Source organism: Schistocerca gregaria, chromosome 6 (genome assembly GCF_023897955.1).
Source record: "Schistocerca gregaria isolate iqSchGreg1 chromosome 6, iqSchGreg1.2, whole genome shotgun sequence".
Classification (NCBI taxonomy): Eukaryota; Metazoa; Arthropoda; class Insecta; order Orthoptera; family Acrididae; genus Schistocerca; species Schistocerca gregaria.
Window position 1 is genome coordinate 244,187,000 of NC_064925.1, and position 14,099 is coordinate 244,201,098.

Consider the following 14,099-nt stretch of genomic DNA (forward strand, 5'->3'; position numbering starts at 1 on the left):
GATCCGTAACGGTAATTGTGCAAGTCGTTTTACGTCTTCGACTTCCGACGGTCAAAATAAGTATATACCTCCGTTGTCTACAGTGCTTTCGAATAGTTACGTACTTTTCAGCTAAAGAATTAGTACTTTCACCTATTACTGGTGCAATGAAGTGCGAATGCATTGTGATGTAACTTAAAAACTTCACGGGCACCTTAGTTGACAAATGGTTCGTTACGTGGCGCTGACGTAGTAACCGCTACTAGTAGTTAACGTAGCAGCCGCAGGGCGTCGCGGAAATCGCTGTTCTTGACGGGAAGAAGTCACGTGATGCCAGCGGGCGGCAGTCGGCGGTTTTCTGCATTCGCTGGCACGTCCGTGGTGACGCTTGGCGGTTGTGTGAACGCTCCAGCCGAGGTTTCGACAGTGAAAATTGTGGCCGACGCGTTTTTCACGAAAACGTCTTCATTAATGAATGTATCGTTAAACAGTGATTCCACAGTTAGTGCACAGACAACTGACATCGCTGCGTGTTTATTATCGCTTCCTCGCTAATTATTGCCGTGGCGTCCTTTCGGCGTGGAGGGTCTGCCGTGTAGGGAGTGTTGTTGTTTTAGCAGAAGACTGCCTGTTCCTCAACGCAACACTGTTTTGTGTCCAGAGACAGCGTCAGCGCAGGCCGACGACGCAGCCTTCTACGGACAGTGTGGTGAGTAAACAAGGTTGCTGACTATTAACAGCGGGCGGTAGTTAAGGTGTTGCAACCTTACCGTCAGCATAAAACACACGACCTCACACCGTTTCCCTTCTAGCTCAGTGCACTTGGGCGAGCATTTCAGAAACTTTCTGGCCATTGTCGCTGAAGTTGCGCCTTCGGTTAACGTCACTTGTGGTTGGGGTCATTCCAGGTCGTTCTCTTCTTTACTGTAAAACACGCTCGTCAACTGGCTAGTACCTGAGGTAATGTTCGTTGGAATGGTGAAATGAAAATCTTGTGAGAAACGACAGCAAGACAGTACTAGTGGAAGGAATATTCTTCGTAAGAGACTTCGCCACGCGCCCGCGCAACGGCTGAGCGTGTTTTAGTGCTGGACTGCGATCTTATTGTTTTTTTTATCGTGGCCTTCGGACTGGGTTTCCGGAACCTGCTGCGACCGCTTCACAGGTCAAAGCTGATACATTAAGATTTCGGCAACGTTAGTACTGTTACGAAATGGGAAATGTCTACGCAGCATTGTTAAGCTTCCCTACATTCGAGGGAAAAAGAGATGGGTCTCTTACGTTTAAGAATTTGTTCCAACGTCCAGGACATATGAATTTACAAATAACGGTTGTATTACTATCGTGACTACAGTAAAAATATCATGTTATGGGTACACGAATAGATGGCGTAACGATAATACTGTTTTCCGTATGGTACTTGAATAATGCACCAAATACAAGATATGTATGTCATAAGATATGTCGCGGAGTACGTCTCAGATAGGAACCAGATTGGTAACAAATGAAAGAAAGACCACACTCTGCTGACTTGGTTTACGAAGTCAAAGCATAACGTGAAGTGCCACGAAGTATTTTGCAGAAGACAACAGCTGCGCATAAAGACATGATTATGTATTTCCAGCGGCGCTCAGGCAATTTTTGGCCTTTTGTTTTTGTACAAATGCGAACATGTTGATACAGAGCAGGAATTGCAGATTTAGTTTATGAAGAAAATACACGTAAATAGGTGAATTATTTGAGACATGTTTAAACGGCATATATCTCGAGAAATTGGCGTTCTTATTTTCTACGTATTTCATTTCCCAAGATACCTTGTTTATGTGACTATACATAAGTTTGCTCTTACCTTATTTATGCGCGATTTCTCATGTACATTGTATGGGCAGTCTGCTTATCCTGACATACTGGCAAACAATCCTATTTCAACGGAAAATTATGCTAGCTTAAATTTACTGATCGCACCTTGATAAAGTAAATTTAGTCTGGTACTCCAGAAAATAACGTTATTTATTTTGTGTGCTGGAAATGTAAAAGAGTATTTAATGCAGATTCGTCAGCTTTACTTCATCTTCTTCTTAAAAAGCTGCTTCTCATGCTTCGTTTTATCAAAAGATGAAATATGCAGTTTAGTCCCGACAGCATAGGCCATGTGGTTATTGAAGATGCTTCAACAATAAAAAAAAAGGATTGACTCTTGATAACTACGTTTTTGTGAAACATATTAGTAGTGACGCAGAATGTGCATGTGTTAGTAGCGGAATAAATACTTGGTCCGGAACCAGACTTATCTGAATATACACTCTCTAACAACATAAAACAACTTGGGTATGAAATAGGGGATATGAAGCAGATACGTACACAGCTTGCCAAAGTATTCCTTTAAACTGTATATATTCTTCCAGAGGCAAGTGCTGATCCACTTTTCGGCTCCCTTAATTTGCGAATCTGCTAGATATGGCCAACCGTAATATCGCTGTGATTTACCTCTATGTATCTTACCCATTTCTTCGCTACAAATTAGTTGTGTGTCACTTGTTATCGTAATATAGCTCTGGTCATACGTTATAAACGACAGTAGTTTTCTTATCGATTGTAATGTATGGCTTCAATGTAATATTAAGATAACAAGTGACACACAATTGCAACTAATTTGTAGTGAAATGAAGGGTAAGGCAGATAGTTCGTTATACCCATGAAAAGAAATATCATACTCATGTGGAAGATACATTGCGTGTAAACACTAGAACCGAAAGAAAATAATAAATTTATAGCTGTGTTAATTTATCTTTTGTATAATAAATAGTTGCGATTTCCAAATCAAAGAACAGTATGAACTGTTAAGATATTCCTTAGGTTTGGAGTGGTCTTTATCATTGCTGCTCATTAAAATATTTCTCTAGATTTGGCAAGTCACATCATTGGCATCGTATGAAGTTTAACTTTCGATTAGATATACATGTACGTATATATTTGGATATTACCTATTTTTAAATTACATTTATTCCTTTTTATATTACTACATATAGGGCTTCCCACCAAGAATGGCCAGTATTCAGGGTTGTGGCAGGAACGAGGATTCGAAGCAAAGAGGTCTAGTAAACATGGCTCTAAAATGTATAGCTTAAGAGCTATGAGCACTTGTTCAGCAGAAAAGATGTGCTTCGCAGTAGCGAAGATGAACAAGTGCTCATAGGTGTTAACTTATGCATTTTAGAGCGCATGTTTACTGGACTTTTTTTTGTTGATTTGGTCCATGTAACCATCTCTCAAATCTCAAAATACGGAAAGCAAAGAGCGTGCAGTAGAAGCGATTGAAAAAGTGCTCATATCTTGGAAGGTATGCATTTTAGAGTCCATATTTGCAAGACTTTTTTTGGCTTAAGTGGTCGTTCCTTCATATCCCGGAATACTGACCACTCCTCCTGGGATACCATGTTCGTTCTTTGTGGGTACATGTGTCACAATCCATCTGATATCGACTCCAATATCTTTTTAGTCTCGAGCACACGCTCCCTGTCATTTTACCGCTGATAATCACTACGTTGCTACACGAGCAATTAGTTTCTGTGTGAATGTAGTGTAGAAGAGGACGAATCGGAGGTGCACTTTCAAATAAAAGTTCCAATCTCCCACGGACGAAGGCGAAGCTCAGTTGTGTCCCTACTATAGGCCTAATAGGCTAGGTTCCTGGGTGCACGACCTCGAATGCACTATCTCGTGTTCCAGACTGAAGAAATCAAAGAAGGCTATTGTCTTCCGTTTCAACAGCACCAGCGCAGTATTTCTGTTACAGTTAATCGAAATTGGATCCGTTCTTGTTCACGTTTCACTCTGCCTGACAGAAAAAAAGTTAATCACCCAGAAGAAGAGGAGGAAACGAAATAAAACTTCACGGCTTGAATAGGTTTGTGGTGTTATTTCAGTGATTACGAAATAGAGTGAAATTCACAAAGAACCTTTCAGTATGACGTTGCACACCTTCTGGCGTAGATGCATGCACCGATTCCGTTGAGCAGGGTGTCATGCGGCCGTTGTAACCTCTGCTGTGGCCAGGTGACTAATCATTGTTGTAACTGGCCTTTGATGTCCTGAATGTTGGCACTGGGGTGGAGTTGACGTCCGAGCCGGTCCATCACTTGTTCAATATGGGGACCTTGCTGGCCACATAATACCCCAAGAACACGCAAAGACAACTGCCAAGTGTGGAGGAGCACTGTCTTGTTGAAAAGTGGTGCCACAATACTATCGCGTGAGAGGTAACACGCGAGGAAACATAATGTCCGTCAAAGTTCGCTCAGTCATTCCCAGTCGTGCCCTGAAAACATACTCAATGATTCTCCGCACTGTAATACCGGAAATAATGCAGCTGTGCCTCTCCAAAACATTGGAGGAATGGGACCTGTCGCCAGGTCGTCCGTACACTGAGCGACGACGGTCACGTGTGTTAATGCAGAACCACAACTCATTGCTGAAATTGCGACGCTATTCATCAACAGTCCATGCGCCCTTGTCACGGCACCACTCCGGAAGTATCCATTTGTGTTGTGGCTTCAATAGCAGCCCACGCATGGGACGGTAATTACCCAGTGCGCCTGCTGCTAGTCTCTGCCAGTGGTGCGAGGATTACTTGTTCTCGGGTGGCAGGCGCAAATGTGAAGCGCTTACCTTGTGCTCGGTGCACAGTACAGTGATCCTCCGTTGTGGGGGGTCGCATGTCGTCGACCGGAACCTTGACGATGAGTGTGGCTGCCCTCATGGCCCCACACAGTCCTACATCGGGTTGGTTTGATGGTTTATTTGTGGGAGAGGACCAAACAGCGAGAATTACGGAAGGATGGGGAAGAAAATCGGTCGTGCCTTTTCAAAGGAACCATCCTGGCATTTGGCTGAAGCGATTTAGGGAAATCCGGGAAACGTAAATCACGATAGCCGGCTGATGGTTTGAACCGTCGTTCTCCCGTATGCGAGTCCAGAATGCTAACCACAGCGCCATCTCATTTGGTGTCAACACAGGGCCGAAGTCACATTCGAATGCCCTATAAATCTCGAAATTGCGCGATTCGACGAACTGTTGAAGTGGCTGCCCACAATGAGGCCGGTTTAAAGTTACACTATGTGATCAAAAGTATCCGAACACCCACAAAAACATGTTTCTCATGTAAGGTGCATTGTGCTGCCACCGACTGCCAGATACTCCACATCAATTAATACAGTAGTCATTAGACATTGTGAGAGAGCAGATTTGGGCGCTCCGCGGAACTTACAAAACTTCGAACGTTGTCAGATGATGGGATGTCACTTGTGTCATACGTCTGTACGCGATATTTCCACACTCCTAAACATCCCTAGGTCCGCTGTTTCCGACGTGATAGTGAAGTGGAAACGTGAAGGGACACGAACAGCACAAAGGCGTACAGGCCGACCTCTTCTGTTGACTGACAGAGACCGCCGACGTTCGAAGAGCGTCGTAATGTGTAATAGGTAGACATCTACCCAGACCATCACACAGGAATTCCAAACTGTATCAGGATCCACTGCAAGTACTATGACACTTAGGCGGGAGGGGAGAAAACTTGGATTTCATGGTGTAGCGGCTGCTCGTAAGCCACACATCGCGCCGGTAAATGCCAAACGACGCCTCGCTTGGGGTAAGGAGCGTTAACATTCGACGACTGAACAGTTGGAAAACGATGTGTGGTGACGAATCACGGCACACAATGTGGCGATCCAAAGGCAGGGTGTGGGTATGGTTAATGCCCAGTGAAGTCATCTGCCAGCGTGTGTGGTGCCAACAATAAAATTCGGATTTGGTGGTAGTATGGTGTGTCGAGTTTTTCATGGAGGGGGCTTCCACCCATTGTTCTGCGTGGCACTATCACAGCACAGGCCTACACTGATGTTTTAAGCACCTTTTTGCTTCCCACTGTTGAAGGGCAATTCGGGGATGGCGACTGCGTCTATCAACACGATCGGGCAACTGTTCATAATGCACGGCCTGTGGGGATTGGTTACACGACAATAACATCCCTTTAATGGGCTGGCCTGTACAGACTCCTGACCTGAATCCTACAGAACATCTTTGGGACGTTTTGGAACGCTGATTTCGTACCAGGCCTCACCGATCGACCTCGATAGCTCCCGTCAGTGCAGCCCTCCGTGAAGAATGGGCTGCCGTTCCCCAAGAAACCTTCCAGCACCTGATTGAACGTATGCCTTCAAGAGCGGAAGCTGTGATCAAGGGTGAGGATAGACCAACACCATATTGAATTCCAGCGTTACCGACGGAGGGCTCCGCGAACTTGTAAGTCATTTTCACGCAAGTGTCCGGATACTTTCGATCACATAGTGTATGTCTGGTGCTCCTGACGCAGACTCGCACTTGTACACAGCATGGCCGTGTCCTTCGGTGATTACTCAACATCTGACACTGTTCAGGCCTCTCATGCACTGAGATCACAAAAGTCGTGGGATAGCGATACACAGATATACAGATGGTAATAGTACACTGTACACATGGTATAAAAAGGCGCTCCCATTGGCGGAATTGTCATTTGTACTCAGGTGAATGACATGACGTGACTATGGCCGCACAACGGGAATTAACAAGCTTTGAAACCGAAGTGGTAGTTCGTGCTAGATGCATGCTACTTTCCATTTCGGAAATCGTTAGGGAATTCAATATTCCGAGATCACTGTGTCAACAGTGTACCGAGAACACAACATTTCAGGCATTGCCACTCATCATGGCCAGTGCAGTGGCCGATGGCTTGACTTAGCGACCGAGAGCAGCGGCGTTTGTGTAGAGTTATCAGTGCCTAACAGACAAGGAACACTGCGTGAAATAACACCATAAATCAATGTGGAAGTATAACAAACGTATCCGTTAGGGCAGTGCACCGAAATTTGGCGTTAAATGGCTGAGGCAGGAGACCACTGACCGAGTGCGTTTGCTAACAGCACGGCATCACCTGCAACCTCTATCAGACTCGTGACCATATCGAATGGACCCTAAACGACTGGAAAACAGTGGCGTGGTCAGATGAGCCCCAATTTCAGTTGACAAGAGCTGATGTTTGGGTTCGTGTGTGGCGCAGACACACGAAGCTATGGGTCCAAGTTGTCAACAAGGTACTGTGCAAGCTGGTCCTGTCTCCACAGTGGCGTAGGCTGTGTTTACGTGGAATGGGCTGGGTCCTCTCTTCCATCTGAACTGATCATTGACTGGAAATGTCCACCCCGATAGCTTAGTGGTCAGCGTGACGGATTGCCGTTCTAAAGGCCCCGGTTCCGTTCCCGGCTTGGTCGGGGATTTTCTCCGCTGAGGGACTAAGCGTTGTGCTGTTTTCATCATCATTTGATTCCCATCCGGCACGCAGGCCGCCCAATGTAGCTTCGAATGTAATAAGACCTGCACCAAGGCGACCAGACCTACCCCGCAAGGCAATGACGCCAAACGCTTATTTCCATTGACTGGAAATGGTTATGTTCAGCTGCTAGGAGACAATTGTAGCAATTCATTGACTTTATATTCCCAAACAACGATGGAATTTTTATGGATGACAGTGCACAATGTCACCGGGCCATAGTTGTAGGCGACTGGTTGAAGAACATTCTGGGCAATTCGAGCGAATGATCTGGCCAACCATCCAACATATATGGGACATAATTGAGAGGACCGAGCGAGGTGGAGCAGAGATTAGCACATTGGACTCTCATTCGAAAGGACGGCGGTTCAAACCCGCTTCTGGCCATCCTGATTTAGGTTTTCCGTGATCTCCCTAAATCGCTTCGGGCAAATGCCATGAAGGTTCCTTTGAAAGGGCATTGTCTATTTCCTTTCCCTTCCTTCCCTAATCCGAGTTTGCCCTCCGTCCCTAATGACTTCGTTGTCGATGGAACGTTAAACACTAACCTCCTCCTCCACATAATCGAGAGGTCTTTTTGCGCACAAAAAGCAGTACCGGCAACACTGTCGCATTTATGGACGGTTATAGGGGCAGCATGGTTCAATATTTCAGTAGGGGTCTTACAGCTACTTAAGTCCACGCCATGCCGAGTAGAACCACTACGCCGAACAAAAGGAGTCCGACACGATAGGAGGAGATGTCCCATGACTTTTGTGGTCGCAGTGTATACCCTACCAGACTTGGTAACAACACCTAATGCACTCTGGTGGTACCCGGCAATGGTATGTACGTATGCGAAGCTTTATAAATATCTAGCCCTGTCTTGTGGATCACTCGCCTATCGAAAGCTTGAATAACCACCGTTTTCTGCTCAGACTATTACGCGACGTGCAGGAACAGAGTCAGTGTGGTCCTGGAAGATACTGACAAGGATGTGTCGTGGTCAGCTGCTCTACGTTTCTCGGTTGTGGATCCATGGCGCGATCAGCCCGATAGAGGTGGTCCCACAGATTCTCGATTGGGTTTAAATCCGGGAAGTTTGCCGCACACCGTTCGTCTATCACTCTCTCCGCCTCTCTGCAGCTGCCTAATGCTGGAGCGCAAAGTACTGTACATCGGAGAACAACCAGACTCCTATTCGTGGGTTGTTGAAGGCGTGGGAAGAGGAGCGGGGAGAGGGCCACGTCTTCCCAACGTGTTTTGGATTCTTGTTCGAGAACACGTGTTATTCTACGCGAAAAATAGTAACATGCGACGTATTATATCAACCTCACGCAAATGTAAGTCAAATATTAATTTAACGATATTTTGGTAGTGATATTCTGCAGCTACACGTTCGCCTGAAAATGAATAAACCTAAGCATCTGAAGAATTATTATGAAATACAGTTAATGATTTCCGATTTATAACTACCATGCAAATCACATTGAATAATAGTGCATCTCCTGCAAACATATTTTAACAGTGTCAGCTTAAATTCAAAGAAATTAAGGCTCAACAGCAATCTTAATAATTTAATAACGCTAGTCCGTAGCTCGTGGTCTTGCGGTAGCGTTCTCGCTTCCTGCGCACGGGGTCCTGCGTTCGATTCCCGGCGGGGTCACGGATTTTTCCTGCCTCGAGATGACTGGGTGTTGTTGTGTCGTCTTCATCATCATCATTCATCCCCATTGCGGTCGGAGGAAGGCAATGGCGAACCACCTCCACTACGCTCCTCGGAGTATGGGACCTTATTATCATCAGCACGCTGCTGCTTTTATGACACACTCATTCGTCCGAGCGAGGTGGCGCAGTGGTTAAACACTGGACTCGCATTCGGGAGGACGACGGTTCAATCCAGCGTCCGGCCATCCTGATTTAGGTTTTCCGTGATTTCCCTAAATCGCACCAGGCAAATGCCGGGATGGTTCCCTTCAAAGGGCACGGCCGACTTCTTTCCCCGTCCTTCCCTAGTCCGATGAGACCGATGACCTCGCTGTCTGCTCTTCCCCAAAACAACCCTCATTCGTTTCATTCATTTACACATTTGTGAATACCCTTAGACATGATGAACAAAGCATGTTAGCAATACCACAGCAGTAACTCACAACCTCTTACTAGCTCCGCTGTACAATACTTCGTCCTCCGGCATTTGGGGGCCGCAATGGGGCCAAGCGAGCGACAAACAGCCGGTGCTCTCGGAAGTTTAAAACCTGTACTTTCCGGAGGTCATAACTGCGTACTATCACAATTGTGACCCGGGTTTTCGCGCGGGATCGATTGCTGCAACTGATATCTTGTGTGAGTGCGCTGTTTACTCCTTAAAATATGAGGTCAAGTTGGTGATTTTTTTTCCTTAGGAGTGACCTAAAGTCACAGCAAGGGCTGTCCCATTTGAAGATATGACGTCTAGGGTCTGTACAAATTTCTTTCTCAGGTCAAGAGGGAGTAGCTTTTTATACTTTTTGTTGAGCATAGATGCTGATGTGTTCTTGCACATTGCAGTTACGAGCTGAGTCCAATTTTTGCTCCTAGAGCAGTTAGTATTTGTTCCATTTCGGGTTAAAGATGGTAGGAATTCCCGATAATTTGGGCTAATGAGTCTAGACTGATCAAACCGTACCGCTTGTATATTGGACAGGTTAAGCTTTAACACTATATCGTGCGCCCATTTTAATACTAACACAGGTCGGTATTGAGGTCCTTAATAGCTGTCTTCAGGTTTGTAGGTTTTGCGCTAAGATACAACTGAAGGTCATCAGAGTACATGTGGTATTTGCTGTAGCGCACATCATTTACGTGCGACGAAAGGAGTGTAAGACTTAATGCTGAACGCTGGGGACGCCTGATGCTATCTGCTCCCATTGTGGCTCTATGGTGCCACACATGGCCCATTGCTGGTGGGACGTCAGGTATAAGCGAAACCAGTACTGCACGTGCGGAGAAGTTTAGGCCGCTAAGTTTGACAAGGAAAATGTCGAAGTTGACATTGTCATAAGCTTTGCTGAAGTACAAGAAGTACGTGATAATCGCGTCGTGTTTATCCACGGAAAGAGGTCATCTGTTACCTTTATTGTGGCAGATGTACTGCGATGTTTACAGAAACGTGACTGGTAGTCATCTAGCAGGCTGTTTATAGTTAGGTATTTTATTATCCTTTTGTGGACTATATATTTTAAGGCTTTGGACAGTGCAGAAAGGCTGCAAATAGGTCAGTAATCAGAGATTTCTGTGGCAACGTCCTTTTTATGTCGTTGTTTAACTAGTCCCTGTTTCCAGGTCTCAGGGAAAATGCTTGTCGTTATGGAGTGGTTGAAGATATGTGATAGTGGACAGTAGAGGGTAAATACCGAGACAACGCAGGTTTTCCCGTAGAACAGCTGGCCTACTTCTGATGTCGGTTAATGCATGGGCATGACAGATCTGCATTTCTCACTGCTTGACTGACACTTTACCGCTTCTGTTTGTATGCAATATGATTTTCAGGCGTGGGACACAGTTCGTACACCCGATGTGCGGCGTCTCTGAGGAGATTCATGAGCTTTATTACTTCTTCAGTTAGCCAAGGTGTAGGTTTCGTTGTTACTTTTCCGGTCTTTGAGGGTCCATATTTGTCATATTGTTGTCTTCAGTCGTATTGGTCATACCATCTACATCCATACTCCGCAAGCCACCTGACGGTGTGTGGCGGAGGGTACCCTAAGTACCTCTATCGGTTCTCCCTTCTATTCCAGCCTCGTATTGTACGTGGAAAGAAGGATTGTCGGTATGCTTCTGTGTGGGCTCTAGTCTCTCTGATTTTATCCTCATGGTCTCTTCGCGAGATATACGTAGGAGGGAGCAATATACTGCTTGACTCTTCTGTGAAGGTATGTTCTCGAAACTTTGACAAAAGCCCGTACCGAGCTGCTGAGCGTCTCTCCTGCAGAGTCTTCCACTGGAGTTTATCTATCATCTCCGTAACGCTTTCGCGATTACTAAATGATCCTGTAACGAAGTGCACTGCTCTCCGTTGGATCTTCTCTATCTCTTCTATCAACCCTATCTGGTGCGGATCCCACACTGCTGAGCAGTATTCAAGCAGTGGGCGAACAAGCGTACTGTAACCTACTTCCTTTGTTGTCGGATTGCATTTCCTTAGGATTCTTCCAATGAATCTCAGTCTGGCATCTGCTTTACCGACGATCAACTTTATATGATCATTCCATTTTAAATCACTCCTAATGCGTACTCCCAGATAATTTATGGAATTAACTGCTTCCAGTTGCTGACCATAACATACATTACACAAGAATTCGGTTCCCAATATCTCATATAGGCAGTCGCTCCATTCGTGACTCGAATAGGTAAGGGAATGCCTTGCATGATATCCTACAGTAGCGTACAGCGGCTTGCGGAGTATGTATGCAGTAGGTTACTTTTGAACTACGTGCTGGTTTTCCACTATCAGAACCTGGTTAAGCTTCCAATGTCTTTACTTTGGCGATGTGCGCTGTCCGCAGTGACTGAATTGTCACCAGCCGTCAGCGATCGCACGAGTGGGGCAGACGGTAGCTGCAGCGTTGGCCAACGCACGCCCTTTCCGCCGGCGGTGTAAACGAGCGGCTAAAATGTTGAAAGGTGATGGGCGTGGCCGCCCGCAGCGTGGGGTCGCCTTACCGCGCCGCGTGGGTGGGCGTAACTCGGCAGGGAAGGGAACGGAAGGTCACACACCCACCGCCAGAGCCGCTGTAGTCGCTCGCCTGTTGCTTGCCTGCTGTCGACGACCGCTCAGTTCGCACACTGCACAGAGCGTTATTCGCTAAGTCACAAAGCGGGCCAAAGTGTGTGTCGCGTGACGTTCACGATCGTGATAGGCGGTCATTGCAGAGGATTGCGACGAAAAATCACAGGGCGACCGCTGCAAATATCACTTAGCGACAGCCCATTGGCAGAAAACCAGTTACTAGTTTTGAAACACATACTATTTACAGTTTCAAATGTTGAATTTTCTCGTTTAGGATTAATTTACATACTTGCCTCTTCGTCCACTGAAGGGCGATAGGTGGCCTTACCAGATGAATCACGTTTAATGCTGCATCGGGCATACGGTCGTTAGCGTGCACTGCTTGAAACGTCTGAAACCGAACAGCCTGCAGCAATCGCCGGATTTGGCGAGCCAGATCACCTGCCATGAATCCTATCGAACATTTATGGGGCATTATCCAACTATCAGTTTGATAAGCCACGGCTGGAAAATACTAGGACGAATTCTTTACAGACGAATGGAAAAACTGGAAGAAGCCTACCTCTGGGAAGATCAGTTTGGATTCCGTAGAAATGTTGGAACACGTGACGCACTACTGACTGTACGACTTACCTTAGAAAATAGATTAAGGAAAGGCAAACCTACGTTTCAAGCATTTGTAGACTTAGTGAAAGCTTTTGACAATGTTGATTGGAAAACTCTATTTCAAATTCTGAAGGTGGTAGGGGTAAAATACAGGGAGCGAAAGGCTATTTACAATTTGTACAACAACCAGATGGCAGTTATAACAGTCGAGGGACATGAAAGGGAAGCAGTGGTTGGGAAGGGAGTGAGACAGGGTTGTAGTCTCTCCCCGATGTTATTCAATGTGTATATTCAGCAAGCAGTAAAGGAAACAAAAGAAAAATTCGGAGTAGGAATTAAAATCCATGGAGAAGAAATAAAAACTTTTAGGTTCGCCGCTGACATTGTAATTCTGTCAGAGACAGCAAAGGACTTGGAAGAACAGCTGAACGGAATGGACAGTGTCTTCAAAGGAGGATATAAGATGAACATAACAAAAGCAAAACGAGGATAATGAAATGTAGTCGAATTAAATTGGGTGATGCTGCGGGAATTAGATTAGGAAATTAGACACTTAAAGTAATAAATGAGTTTTGCCATTTGGGGAGCAAAATAACTGATGATGGTCGAAGTAGAGAGGATATAAAATGTAGACTGGCAATGGTAAGGGAAGCGTTTCTGAAGATGAGAGATTTGTTAACATCTAGTATAGTTTTAAGTGTCAAGAAGTCGTTTCTGAAAGTATTTGCATGGAGTGTTCAAATGGTTCAAATGGCTCTGAGCACTATGGGACTTAACATCGGTGGTCACCAGTCCCCTAGAATACTTAAATCTAACTAACCTAAGGACATCACACACATCCATGCCCGAGGCAGGATTCGAACCTGCGACCGTAGCAGTCGCGCGGCTCCGGACTGAGCGCCTTAACCGCGAGACCACCGCGGCCGGCGTATGGAGTGTAGCCATGTATGGAAGTGAATCATGGACGATAAATAGTTTGGACAAGAAGAAAATAGAAGCTTTCGAAATGTGGTGCTACAGAAGAATGCTGAAGATTAGATGGGTAGATCACATAACTAATGAGGAAGTATTGAATAGGATTGGGGAGAAGAGAAGTTTGTGGCACAACTTGACCAGAAGAAGGGATCGGTTGGTAGGACATGTTTTGAGGCATCAAGAGATCACAAATTTAGCACTGGAGGGCAGTGTGGAAGGTAAAAATCGTAGAGGGAGGCCAAGAGATGAATACACTAAGCAGATTCAGAAGGATGTAGGCTGCAGTAGGTACTGGGAGATGAAGAAGCTTGCACAGGATAGAGTAGGATGGAGAGCTGCATCAAACCAGCCTCGGGTCTGAAGACAACAACAACAACGAAAGGTCACTTAGTGTAGAAAAACCTGCAGCGGCAACACCTTGGTGG

The 14,099-nt window shown here is 45.7% G+C and overlaps 1 protein-coding gene across 1 annotated transcript in view; it reads left to right on the plus strand.

The window, feature by feature from the left end:
* The first annotated feature begins 343 nt into the window (after positions 1 to 343).
* Positions 344 to 14,099, plus strand: part of LOC126278126 (signal-induced proliferation-associated 1-like protein 2) — a 788,230-nt gene continuing 774,474 nt past the window's right edge. Inside the window, exon 1 of the mRNA XM_049978014.1 lies at positions 344 to 688. The gene's annotated coding sequence lies outside the window, so the exon portion shown is untranslated. The remainder of the gene's footprint in view (positions 689 to 14,099) is intronic.